We start from the raw sequence: 15,439 nt of genomic DNA on the forward strand, positions 1-15,439 counted from the left end.
GAGTTGTTAAGGGAGGATTATCCATCCTGTGTATCAACACTCAACTACCTGTTAAATATCATAGTAAAATTTGTATAAATAATATTACGAATTAAAAGACGTTTACTATGTAATTTCAATATAAAATTTAATGACAAAAAGGGAGATCGACATTTTGGTCATCATAGAACCATTTTCAAGATCGAGTAAATACAAAACAATAATAATTATTTGCACTAAGCAGGGAAGAGTAAGCACCAAAGTTGGCGACAGGAAATGCTACTGAGGGCTAATTAAGTAATTAGTTCCTCCCACTGAGTTAAATAAACAATTTTGCTTTGATGGAATCAGATTGTTTATTGAGTGTAGGTTTCACTCTTTGATCCAAAGCAAGACAATCAAACTTTTGTTACATTTAGATAAGATTCTAAAGTATTCTGAGATATCACCAGTTATGCCATGTTGTTTTCTCAGCTGTTATGTTCATCAAATAATATTACTTAATACTAAATAATATTTTAATATGCATGATTATATAGAATTATTTAAAAGAAAAAAACTACTTACCAAAAATAACTTAAATAACTGAAGATATATTTTGTAATCTTGATTTGAGGCAAAGAATAACCTACAATACAATTAAATATAATAAAAGTATTAATAATAATGCAAATATGCAAATGTTCATAGCCCACGGCGACGAGTTCATAGCCCACGGCGGCGACGAGCCTCGCACAGCCAAAATCCTATTCTCTAGCACTAGCCTAGACCGAATGCAAAACTAGGACAAATAGGCGATTACGGGGGGTGCCCAAAGTGCAGCTTTACATACACAAAATTTCTCAAACTTATAGTATAATGAAAGATTATGAAATGCTTAATACTATTACCAATATCAAAATATTCATAACACTTACCTTTGATGAATATTAGGCGTATTTTGTGAACGGTAATGTTTAACAATCTGCAACACTCGATAAACGTGGTCACAAAAATTTTTGAAAATAACTCAGCTGTACAATAACTTCCGCGTGACATTTTGAGGTCAAAATCTTAGGCCATGACCAATCCCGTCGTATTTTTATGAATTAATTACAGCTGGCGGTCGCGGACCGGTCCGCAATTTAGTCACACTTTTTCGCCGACATAAAAAGTGGGCGTGGCCTCGTAACTTGCAGGTGCCTACCTTAGACCAAAATACTGCGTTGCTACGGAGTGAGTTTTCAGCGCGTATCAAAAAGTATTTCATTGCAAACTTCAAACGCGATTTTCTCGTAAACTAATTGAATGATTTGTAAGTTTTTAAAATGTAATAACTTTTTAAATATTTACTCAATTTTTATGAAATAAACACCACTACAAAGCTTATGATTCAAATAATCCAAATATATAAAAAAATACAAAATGAATATTTCCGACAAAAGTAGGGTTTTGCCAGATCAGGTCACATATTTAGATATACCAGTCAGAATATTAATGCTTGAGTTACAGTTGTTAAAAGGTTAAAAGAGAAGCTTTTTTGCCTTGCTTCAACATGTTAGATTTGCTCACTGTGTATGTAGTTTATGTGAGGCCAACAATCTTATATTTTATCAATTAATAAACTTTAAACACTTTATAATTCTAATGGTATAGTTCCATTTAGCCCTTAAGAAATGTTGAAATTCATTAGGATATAAATTTTGATAGTAAATGTACATGTTTTATAGCCTGTGATATTATTACAGTTAGGCCTAATCAAGTATAAAACTAAACAAATTACCGGTTATTGGTCAACTAACTTGCGCTGCAACCAAAGCTTTAGTAGACCAAGTTTTATTATTTATTTGTGTTTGTTTTATTAAAAAGCAAAATAATCACCATCAAGCACTTTGTCTTTTGTTGAACAGCTGGTACTGAAAGTGCGAGCAAACAGAGACATTTTTAAAATAAATAAATGATGAGTGAGGGCACTGTGTAATATAAAATGTATAGGCCTTTGTAATGTATTATAGAAAAAATAATTACAAATTAAAATAATTACATCCTTTAATATCATTGCTCTTCACTATTTAATGAGGAGGACGTGGTGGACGGAGTTGGTAGTGTGTTGACAATAAAAGAGAGTATGCCAAAATGCATTACTAAAAATAATGAATAAAACATCATACTAAAATATTCAGTACAACTAGCATCTTTATAATACACAGGGATCATAGGGCATTTAAGTGACTTGTCTAAAAAACAATTTGTGAAAACTGCACTTTTAAAATACAAAATCATATATAAGATGTGTTGTCCCCCTGAAAAAAAATTTTTTTGTTGTTGAATGTGCCATTTTAATGTAACATAATAGTTATCCGGACCAAAAATTTGATCCTAAAAAATGTATTTACCTGAAAAAAAATTTCAAATTAAATATTTTAATGAAAAAATTGGCTGCCATGGTTGAATGGGTTTTTGGTTGAATTTAACCATTTATTTGTCATTTTATAAGTGAAAACATTTTTCCCGTTTTTTTTCTACGGATGTGATTAACTTTATTAAAACCCTACAAAATAACATATTTCAAAATCTAATTTAATTAATCTTCATTTTTCATGTTTTTAAATAATTAAATACTGTTAAAAAAAATAATATTAATTTAATAAAATGGTCGAGGCACTATCCCAGCAAACACATAACGTTATGACAACATTCGCGAACGTTATAGTTTGGTTTCCGATAATAACGTTACAAAAGTACATTGTCACAACGTCATTAAAACGTTACATAATGTGAATAAAATTACGTTAATACAAAAACGTTTTCACAACGTTTTATTTACGTAATTGAGAAACGTTTGATTATTGTTGTATAGTAACGTAACATATTAACGTTTTAATAACGTTTACATGTGACAATTATATTACGTTCAGACCTAACGTTTGAAAAATACGTTATAAAAACGTAAAATACAAACTATAAAATAACGTTAATTTAAGATGTAATAATAATGTTATAAAAACGTATTATAATAACGTAGTTTTTATGTTATTCATTTACGTAACATTCTGACGTCTTGACAACGTACCAATATAACATTTATACAACGTTCAAGACAAACGTTCAGAAATACGTTATACAAACGTAAAATACAAACTATAAACTAACGTTAATTTAAGATGTAATAATAATGTTATAAAAACGTATTATAATAACGTAGTTTTTATGTTATTCAATAACGTAACATTTTGACGTCTTGACAACGTACCAATATAACATTTATACAACGTTCAAGACAAACGTTCAGAAATACGTTATACAAACGTAAAATACAAACTATAAACTAACGTTAATGAGATGTAATAATAATGTTATAAAAACGTATTATAATAACATAGTTTATATGTTATTCAATAACGTAACATTTTGACGTCTTGATAACGTACCAATATAACATTTATACAACGTTCAAGACAAACGTTCAGAAATAATTTATACAAACGTAAAATACAAACTATAAACTAACGTTAATTTAAGATGTAATAATAATGTTATAAAAACGTATTATAATAACGGAGTTTATATGTTATTCATTAACGTAATATTTTGACGTCTTGATAACGTACCAATATAACATTTATACAACGTTCAAGACAAACGTTCAGAAATACGTTATACAAACGTAAAATACAAACTATAAACTAACGTTAATTTAAGATGTAATAATAATGTTATAAAAACGTATTATAATAACGTAGTTTATGTGTTATTCAATAATGTAACATTTTGACGTCTTGATAACGTACCAATATAACATTTATACAACGTTCAAGACAAACTTTCAGAAATACGTTATACAAACGTAAAATACAAACTATAAACTAACGTTAATTTAAGATGTAATAACAATGTTATAAAAACGTATTATAATAACGTAGTTTATATGTGATTCATTAATGTAACATTTTGACTTCTTGATAACGTACCAATATAACATTTATACAACGTTCAAGACAAACGTTCAGAAATACGTTATACAAACGTAAAATACAAACTATAAACTAACGTTAATTTAAGATGTAATAATAATGTTATAGAAACGTTTTTTAATAACTTAGTTTTTATGTTATTTAATAATGTAACATTTTAACGTCTTGAAAACGTACCAATGTAACATTTATAAAACGTTCAAGACAAACGTTCAGATAATTTTAGATGTAGCCTAATGCAAATGTATAATATTATCATCACATAGTGTTTATGTTATTTAGTAACGTAACATATTATGTTTTGATGACGTACATAACATTTAAAAACGTTCAAAAATAATGAAAATATTTAAAGGCTGGTGTCGTTTTAAAATAATGGTTCATTACATACAGTCACAATTATTTTATATTTTCAACGTACAGTACTGTAGCTCAATGTTATCGCAGTTAAAAAAAGTGAATTATATTCATTATTTTGATCACTGATTATTAACATATAAACACAAATTATCATTCTGTCTAATTATAATGTATATATGACAATATTATTGTGGTCGTTGGCCGGAATGTAGTAGGGGCAACTGTCCATGGAAAATCCGATACGGTACACGGTAATTCCACCCGATTCTCTTGTACGGTTCATGTCTAACAACAAGAAACGGCTGTTCTGTATCTGGCAAGATATGTCCTTTTTCAGATAACACGCATATATTTATTGAAAGATCATGAAGTTAGTCGGATAATTAATACTAAATTATTGTTATGTCCTCCCAATTTGAATGTGCTATACCCGATAATGATCCGCATAGAATAACTGCACAAGGCTCCCATTTAATGCAATGTGTTACCCAATGTGCTCAATTTGATTGTGCTGCCCATATCCATGCTATCCATTTGAAATAATGTGCTATTCATTTGAAAGAATGTGCTACCCGATAATCCGCATCATAATCCATATAGAATAATGTACAGTTACTATCCATTTGATTGTGCCACCCAATGTGCTATCCATTTCAAATAATGTGCTACCGGAAATAATGTGCTACCCAATGTGCTATCCATTTGATTGTGCTACCCAATCCATGCTATCCATTTGAAAGAATGTGCTACCCGATAATCCGCATCATAATCCATAGAATAATGTACATACTATATCCATTTGATAAATCATTTAATACAAATAAAAAAAGTAGAACCACCAGAACTTTTCCCGCTATAGTAGGCCTAAATGGACTGGTCTAACTTAACCTTCCTACTAGGGAACGTAGGTTGGCCGAGGCACTCTGCTTGACTTGCTAGGCCCCCACACTACAAGTCCTAGGCCTACCCGTTAGGCCAACTTCTCTCGCGGAGTGGTAATAAAGATACGCAGCTAAAGTCAATTTCCTCCGCTACACTGAACCACGAGCTAGCCTGCATATTTACCGAGACTCGTCAATTTATTTTTTATGGCATCAATGCTACATATTTTGCCCATTGATAATACATTTTATCGTACTAAAAGTACTTATTAATTTAATTCATGATGTCTATACTTTATTTATTTAGATATTTAATTTCCGTTTCTTGTTGAATAAACTGCAAATAAATAAAGCTATTGTATTTCTAAAGGTTCCTTTAGCAAAATGGAATCACCTTTCCTATAGTATAAGAATACAAAAATATTTAGGATCTCGCTATCTGGGCGATGTAGTCTGTGGGGTTAAAGAATATTCGAGCGGAAGAATAGAACACACAATAACCATATCTATTACCAGTAAAACAGCGTCCTCTCATATTATTTCGCGTAGGTTTCAAATAACGGGGAAAAAGGTCAAATAATATCTAATTTATGACTAATAATTACATTACATTTAATATTTAATATCGTAAGTGTGTTCCTCTCATAAAATAGCATTTAATTCCAAAATTGTAATACAGTATATCGGAAAGTTAGATTTTTATTAGTAATAGAAATTTAGTATGATTTGGATAAAATAAAACTGTAAAAACATCATTCAAAAACCATCGCGGAAAAATACTTAACCAACTTCAATTTTGTTCAAATTTGGTACAATAATTGTATATGTATTTATTTATCTTTAGTATAAAAATTGGGTAATTTACTAGAATTTTAGATGATTTGGACATTTTTAATTTTTCAAAATATGATGCCTATGGTTCTAGAATACAATTACAACACTTTTTTACTAAAAGTGCGCCTAAGTTAATTTAAAAAAAACTTGACACTAGTATTTTTCTTTTACATTATAACATTTGTGTAGTAAATACAAATTAAAAAAAGTAGGCGCGCCTATGATATTTTCTTGGGTTTGACAGTAATTTTCATTGGTGAAAAGTTGGCTGCTAATTAAATTCTCTTAATCAAGAGATCAATTATTGTTCATTTTGGTATATTAGGGGAGAGTGAGATCAAAGCAGATCAAAGATTAAAGGAATTAATTGTAATTCCCCCATGCCTTTGGCAATTCGCATTAATGAATACAATAACAGGAAACAACATATCATTGCATATTTACTTATATGTATCTAATGTCTAATGAAGGAAATAATATTGATCAAAGTATTTAAATCTACACTCAATAAACAATCGGATTCTATAAAGCAAAATTGTTTATCTAAATTAGGATAAATACAATTACATAATTTGTCATCAGTGTAGCTCATTTCCTTTAACCAACGTTGGTTCTTACAGTGTATTTTTACTTTTTCATTAAATTGTGTATTCAAAATAAGTATAATTATAAAATAAAACATAGTCATAGTCATACACTCATTAAAGAGCGTTATTAAACACAAACGATTGTATTGTATTTAAAATTTTGAATGTTAACATTTAAAAAGTATACAGCCGAAGTACATTGTCATTATAATATTTAACCCGAGTTCTACTCTGAAACTTGTACTATATCCTATTACAAGAGGGTACGTCGTTAATTACCATGGTAACTTATATAAATCAACCTTGTTGTAGGATGGAATTTAAGATATAGGTCAACATTAACGCATTGGCGAACAGATCTTAAAATACCATTTAAAACAGTATTGACCGATATATATGTTTGTTTTTTTTCCTTCTGATTACATTTTTATTCACCAACTATCATACTTTTCTGCTTAACTGTGTTTTTATATTATATAGCTACATTTATTCATTCATATTTTGTATTTCACCTTATAATGTGACTTGTATGACACATATGTCACATATCAAATTTAATTCCGTTCTTTAGATAAAAAGTTTGCAAATGTAACAAGGTTGAAATGAATATCACTTTGTTTGAGTATGTCCAAACTACAAAGAAATTAATCACTCCTTTTTGAAAAATGAAAAAAGTTTATATTTTTATTAATGAATAACAAAAATAAAAAAGTAATCAATAACCTGGTATAATTTGCCTTTTTCGCATATAAAAAGAGAACTAATTATTATGCTTTTACTGCTACTTAAATTTAATTTTATGTAGGCCTATTATTTTCTATTTTTGTACTTGGGCCATGAGTGCCCTTACATACTGTTGAATAATGTATAGTTAACATGTTGATTAGCTTATTGCTAATTTTCTGTAACTTGATCATACATTACAAGAATGAAGGTCGTTAATTTCCAGGGTAACTGATCTAAAACCAACAATTACAGAATAAAGTATATGGTCAACGTTATTAACTTGTACAAGTAAATCTAAAGGTAAAATCTCTTTATGTGATGTTCTATCCAATAAATAAATAAATTTAAATTTACGAATAAAAAGAAATTCAATTATTAGGCTCTAGGAATCTAAAAGCAGTATTATTATCTTATTGTATTTAAGTTCATATTTACTAGTAGCGTGTATATCCTCAATGATCATATCTTAGTTTGATTTTACACATTCCACACTCTGAATTAATTAAGACTGTACCTCCTTTATCTAGGTTTCCATAACAACTGGTCCATTTTGTGGGTTTTGTGGTGGGGAATAAGAAAGTTTTATAGCCTGTGTTATCATGGAGGAAAAATTCCTCCATGGTGTTATCTAGGAATATTGTGAAATTGGATAGATGAGTCAGATCTGTGTAGTTAGTATTGAGTTTTAAAAGTAAGCAGTTCTGTGTTATAATTAATAAAAGCATTTTCTATTGGAATTCTGTGTTTCATCGATTTTGTAGCTGAAATTGAGAACCTGGGTTTAAGTTATTATTGTTATTATTTTGTGAAGAGCTACATATAGAGTATAGACTAAAGTTTCACATATAAAATCTACTAACAAAGGGTTGTATATGATAGTCATAAATGAAGCGCAATAATGCTAAATAGGGAATCATGCTAAATAGAGCTACAATAATAGTCTACAATAATACTGGGTTGATCAAACCATGGATCTATAAAGTATAGGTTTATGATCAAACTATGAAATTTGTTTTAGAGCTGCAAACATTATTCGTTCAATATAAATAATTGTATTCGTGGAGGTGAAACGGTCGCCATTTAAAAAGCTTGCTTGAGTCATCGGCAACCAATCACAGGCGGAGCTCAGAATAATAAATTCGACACGGCGCCGGATTTAAATACATATATAGTGTCACTTGCGTTCTGCTGCGGAAAAAGAGAAGCTCGTTCAAAAAGTCAAGTAAAGTATCCTAATTATTATCAACAACAACTTCTATCAAGCAAATATATTTGCGGTGAGTTATTGTTTCATTAGGCCTAATCCTTATATATTGAGGTTTTTTAATTTTTTGTTAATCGATGCTTTGTATCTTTTCCTACAGAAAACAATGCAATGTAGGTTGCTTATGTAATTAGTACAGTAATTGTTACTAGATATTAAAAAAGCCGTGAATATTTATTTAACATAACATGGTTTATTTATTGTTTGGAATACATTATCAAGTTGAATTTAGTTTCATTTAATACAAATAAATGTATTAATATTATTGTACTGTACGTATTATAATTGTGTATAATAATAAAATGTTGCGATGTTACATTTATACTGTACTACCTTTTTACAAAACCAAATCTAATTAGGCTTAATATTTCGTGTTACATAATTCATCTATTATTATGTGATGTACTTGAGACTTTGTTGTACTATGTTCTTTAGTATTCCTTTACAATGTGTGTTATATACATATTAATAATCATTATTTATTATTTATACTCCAAAAAGGTAAATTATTTAAGCGCCTTGACGGGACACAGGGCAGGTGATACTGTTCGTCGTATTATGAGGAAGGTGGCCACCAACAAGGTGCTGTCACTTACAGTTATAGGGCCGAAAAGGCAAAGCTGCATTTTGCAAGACGCAGCTGTGCAGTGTAATAATAAGTAAGTCTAGTATTAGCCTAATAGGCTTAGTCATTGGCTACATGTTGATTACTAGTCTTGTTGAAATTTCAGTTTTTATGGTTGTACTAAATGTTACTAGAGGCTTAAAACCAAATGTGCTCATGCACATGTGTTTGGCGCGCGCATAATGTAAAGTACTGAACTTTCTAAATTATAGGCCTAAGTCGTTTATTTACTAAAAACAAAAAAAACATAATGGCATTAATGTTTACTGCTAATACAGGATTTTGAAGTTTTAAATGTGTACATTGTGACTAAAAACTCCCATTCAAATTGTTCATCTTTAGAATCGTGTATGCGAGCTCACCCACAAACGAAGCAATGTGTTGTGGAGATAGATATTGCTGAAACACTGAAGCACGCTCCCAACAGACTAGGTGGCTCAAGATACAAGGTAAGAATAAATTAAATTTGATTTATCATTTATTTTTTACCATGGGGAAAAAACTTAATCATCCATGCTTTTACGTATCACTCATATTGTAATGATGAAGTTTACTATAGTCCGCATCAGTTTAAGACTAAATAGTTTACAAACTAAAAGATACTATAGTCATTGTTGTACAGTTTCACCAAGTGGTAAATAAAGCAATACAACACATTCGTACAATCGCACTCAAACGAATAATTAATGTAAAGTTACGGGATACAAATGTTGGAATAAAGTAAATTACAACTAACGTCTGGTACTGATAGGGCTTAGTATTTAGACCCAACAACACTATCCAATACGAAATAAACATAACAACTGCATACTGTAATGTAAATTTAATAGGGAATGGGCAACCACATAAAAAACACCAAATAGTCAATAGCCAAAATCATTTAGAAAAAAAATCCGATTAGAATGACAATAATTTAATTTTGTAAACTAATAACACTTAAAAAAATTTATTTAAGATTTACTGCTAAGAGATCATTTTATTTACCTAGTTTTAAATTTTTTTTCTCTTTTCAGGAACGGGATGTGCCAGACAGCAGAGATGAGGACGACTTATAGGCAAATTTGCTCATTCTCGTTTAAAAGAACAATGTTTCTCATTATCGATCTCCGTATTATCAAGAATGGGTAATTACTGCTGGTTCTCGTTCCTGATCAAAATAGCGAAAGCTCTCTAATAATAATCAAGTTCCTTCCTCTTAAGCTAATTGCAATAGTGTATGTCTTTTTTTAATCAGATAATAGAATAAATCAAAAACAATATTTCATTTTAAATTGCTTGTTTTTATATCTCATCTCATCTCATCTCATAGCCTATTTCACCCACTGCTGTGTGAAGGCCTCCTCCAGCTGTTTCCATTTAGTTCTGTTCCTTGCCGATCTTTCCCATGTTGCTGTTTCCATGTACGCTGTTATGTCGTCACGCCATCTTCTTTTTTGCCGTCCTCTTCTTCTTCTCCCTGTCCTCGGCTGCCATTCATTCAATCTCTTCGTCCATCTGTTGTCGTCTCTTCTGGCTATGTGTCCTGCCCATCTCCATTTCAGTTCTTTGATCTTTACCATGATGTCTTTGACTTTTGTTCTTTTCCGTATCTCACTATGCTTTACTCTGTCTCGTATTGATAGATTTACCATTTTTCTTTCCATCGCTCTTTGTGTTGTTATCAATTTTTGTTCCATCTCTTTCGTTGTTGCCCATGTCTCTGCCCCATAAACTATAGTTGTTAGAACACATTGATTGTACACCCTGCTTCTTAGTGACATGGGAATGTCTTGGTCGGTCAGGATATGCTTGTGCATCCCGAAGCTTCTCCAACCTGTTTTTACACGTGTTAATATCTCCTCCTCTGTGGTGTTGACCATTTTCAAGGTCTGCCCCAGGTATTTGTATTTATCAACTTTCTCAATCTGGTGATTGTCTATTGTTATTGTCTCTTGAGTCGAGAAGTTGGTCATAAATTTAGTCTTTCCTTTGTGCATTTGTAGGCCCACCTTTTTACTTTCTTTGTTTAGACGATTGATCTGTTCTTCCATGTTCTTAACAGTTGTAGTTGTTAAAGCTACATCATCAGCAAATCTGAGGTCTGTTAGCATCTCTCCATTTACGTTGATACCCTTTTCTTCAAGTTCTGCCTTTTTGAAGATATCTTCAACTGCTGCTGTGAAGATCTTTGGAGATATCGTGTCACTCTGCCTCACACCTCTCTTTATTTTGATGGCATTTGAGATGTCTTTATCGATGTGTATTTTGGCGGTTGCATTTGTGTAGATATCTTCCAAGATGGTAATGTATCCTTCTTGTATTCCAATTTTCCTCAGGGCATCAAACATATCTGTGTGTTCTATCGAGTCAAAGGCCTTCTGGTAATCTATGAATCCAAGACAGACGTTCAGTTGATATTCATTTGACTTTTCGATTAGTTGGTTTACTGCTTGCAGATGGTCTATAGTTGAATCTTAATTGACTTTTCCATATTGCTGAAGGGTTTTCTGCCTTAAATCGACGCGCTGGCAAGGCGTGTTGTCGATTGGTTTGCGTTCAGGTTTTCCTTCCTGACCAGCAATGTCAGCTAACTTGACTGTTACCACCATCCGTTGTCTGCAAAGATCATCCGCATGCTGAATATGACACCAAACCGTTGGCAATAATAGAAGCTCGTCCGCTTTGATTTCTACATTGACCTTGCTAATCAATCAATGGTTATTTAACCCATAACTGGATATTTAATACTATTGTGTAAAGTACAGTACTACCATAGGCCTGAAGAGCCTGAAACCTGCCTGACTTGGTTAAACCTACTAGGGACAAGTGTCCCCACCAGTATAGCTTTCAGACTTGATGACAACTAGACCTTTGGTAATATTTTGCTGATACAGGTTGTATCGGAATACAGCTTGACCGATAGCAGTCCAGATGTTTTGACTGACCTGACACACTTTTTTATATGTCTTATACTAACTACATGTTTTAACGAATAATGAGCTATGTAACGCGTATATCTGCAGAACACATATAATATGTGGTAACGTTACCCAAATCGTTGTATATAACTAAGTATTAACTTTTCAAGACGTCAAATATGGACGTTATAAATTCGTCAGTGGTAAAAAGTTTATGATGTAACATTATCAAACTACGATTTGAAAATGTATCTGGTACGTTATAATGAACGTTACTAATTCGTATGTGCGAAAGTCATAATTACGCTTTACATACGTTATTTAAAAACATCATTGAGAACGTTAAAAACACGTAGCAAATACGTCATTTACAAACGTTGCTGTGAACGTAGAAGGCACGTTCCTAACACGTTATTTGTGAACATTTTTAAGGACGTTATAAAAACGCGTTGCATACGTTATGTTTGAATGTTATTTTGGACGTTAAAAACATGTTGCGAATACGTCATTTACAAACATTACATAAAACGTTAAAAAAAACGTCTAGGACACGTTTTTTATCAACGTTATTGCAAAAGTTGTAAATACGTTTTGAATACGTTATTTATGAACATTATTTAGGACGTTCAAAAGACGTTATAAACACGTTATTTTGAATGTTATTTTGGACGTTATAAAGTCGTATAAAAAGGTCGACATTTTCTCGTTCGTGCAACGTTATTGTAGAAGTTATAAATACGTATTTAACACGTTATTTCTGAACATTATTGAGGACGTTCAAAAAACGTTATAAACACGTTATTTTGAACGTTATTTTGAACGTTAAAAAGTCGTATAAAAAGGTCGACATTTTTGCGTTCGTGCAACGTTATTAGAAAACGTTTTTATAACCAAAAAATAACGTAATTATAACGTTACCGAAACGTAAAATTGTTTGCTGGGATTGTTTTCAATGTTTTATAAAATGTTTCAAATGGAAATTTATGACCATAGCGTGAAAAAACATAATGTATAGCATTATGTATTGATAATAATACACATTAAAGATTATATTTCAAATTAGAGCATATAACTGTACACTGTTGCCACAAAAAACTGATATTGTTTTGCACACAGTAACAACTATATTTAAGCCTAATTGTCAAAAAGCACTAAGTGGAACACCAACAATATTAAAACATAGCAATGCTATAAAACGATAAAGTATACAACGATTAGTGAACAATAGAAAAAAAATGTGTTTTAAAATATTCCATGTGTTTGTTATACAAAATGAATAGCAAACTTCTTTTCATTGTGCACAAAATTTATATAAACTTGAATGTTGCCCGCTATAAATTTTACATTTGTAGAATTTAATTAACCACAAACATTGTTGATCAATTAATTTGGAACATTGGGTACAACTGGATTGGTCCACAGAAAGCGTTGACAATCATTTTCTGGTTTATATATTATTGTAACCACTAAACACTAATGCAAAAGGAAAGTTGATAACTTGTAACAGCTTAAAAGGTATTTCATCATCACTACCAGATTTTATATTGAGAGTTTAAATCACTGACTAATTTTATTACTATCTTTTAATAACTTATATTTATTGGCATTTTTAAAATTTGTATTAAGATCAGGTATTTAGTTAGACTCAGAGTGGTTTGAGTAAAAAAGATATCATCTAAGGAAATTATCAAATCTTTAAACCTGGTGTCAGTCTGAATCAACAATTTGGTAGATAGGAAAGTACATGTATATTAGTAAAATTAGTAAAAGGAGGTAAAAAGAGAAGCTTTTGCCTCATTTGAACAGCCATGTTAAGGTTTTATCACCGTGTGAGTGGTACCACATGATGCCAAAAATATTATATTTTATTAAAATAATCAACTTTAAAATTGTATTGTAGAGTATCTGATTAATTATTATTATAATATTTCTTATGTATAAAAAAAAAGCAGTCTCCATTTTATATTTCTTTAGTATTTTTGTATTTAATACTTTGAAAACTACATAATTAGGATAGGACAATTTTAATTCTGTGATATATTACAGTATTCATTTATTCATGGTCAAACACAGTGAAATATGTACATGGTTTGACATTATTTTTTTTGTTCAAAGTTAAAAATTCACATAAAAATATAAAAAGGGGTTAAAATGGTTAAAATTTGGTAAAATACCGATAAAACACATAATTGAAAATATAGATTAAATAAAAAATTTAAATACAAAATACAAGCAAGATTGGTGTGTGTAAGGGTATAGCATAAAATGATCAATGTTTCATTGAATTGACTCATTGCATTAGTGAGAAACGAGTTTCTCATCCTATTGTTTTTCCATCTTGGGTAAACACTAAACACCCTGACTGACTAAAGACAAGGTAATGGTGAGGAAGGGTGATACTCATCCGACATAATTACTTTTTACTTATGGCACTGTTATATCTCAATATCTTTATTGTTCTTACTATCTTTAGTTCCTATTATTCTTTAAGCTGCTTTACTGATTTCATTAAAATACTTGATTGTATAGTATTAAAAGAGGACGAAAAATATAGAAAAAAAACCCTAGCATAAGTATTTAGCACAATCAAGATGAGCAAGCAAGTTATGTATTAATGTAGTAATAGATGTTCATAGACACCAAGCTGATTGAATTCAGCTATCAAAACTAATTTTTTGTAATTGAATAATAATTACTCATTTCAATAATAAATATTCAATTCATTTTATTTTAATTTGTTTTAACTTTAAAGCTAGAATACCACGATACAGATAGCAGCACAAGACAGAAAAACCAACAAAGTGATATATCACTGTGTGTGTATCATCCTTGTGATACCAACATAGTTTCTGTTTTTAAATTATCCACTATCAAAAAATCAGTATTTTGTTTCACAAATGCTTAGAATTATTTACAGGGGCGGTAGCAGGACTATCTTAAGGGGATTGCCCAAATGTCCAGGGCCTTAGCCAAGATCTGAAAATGGAACGGGATTTAAAGCAAATTTTGTTAAATGACACATCTAGATGGCACCACTAGTACGCTGAAAAAGACACTCCAAAGCATGCTATGAAACAGAAATATGATCATAGCCTATTTTTTCCACTGGTACAACACATGCAAAGAACATTGAAACAATAGGATAACATTTTTTTCAGGGGGAAGTTCCAATGAAGGTACTTCCGGTACGGTAATAAATTCTAATCATTATAATCAATTAATGCAAATCAATTAATATTATCAATTAATAATTGAAACAAGTTTTTTAAAAATATGAAGCTGCTGCTATAAATATTGAGCAAAATATTAAATTTTATATAAAAACCACAATTT

General features: G+C 30.5%; 1 protein-coding gene and 1 long non-coding RNA gene across 2 annotated transcripts in view; both read right to left on the reverse strand.

Annotated features, from left to right (window-relative positions):
• Nucleotides 1-15,439, reverse strand: part of LOC144835448 (uncharacterized) — a 257,525-nt gene that overhangs the window by 79,992 nt on the left and 162,094 nt on the right. The gene's annotated exons all lie outside the window — the stretch shown is intronic.
• On the reverse strand, nt 18-955 carry LOC144835706 (uncharacterized). The gene is made up of 3 exons (XR_013611093.1): nt 897-955; nt 547-607; nt 18-48 (listed from the first exon to the last, which is right to left on the reverse strand). It is a non-coding gene; the product is annotated as an uncharacterized LOC144835706 (long non-coding RNA).

The sequence above is a fragment of the Antedon bifida genome, chromosome 2, assembly GCF_963402885.1.
Source record: "Antedon bifida chromosome 2, ecAntBifi1.1, whole genome shotgun sequence".
In the NCBI taxonomy this organism is placed as follows: domain Eukaryota; kingdom Metazoa; phylum Echinodermata; class Crinoidea; order Comatulida; family Antedonidae; genus Antedon; species Antedon bifida.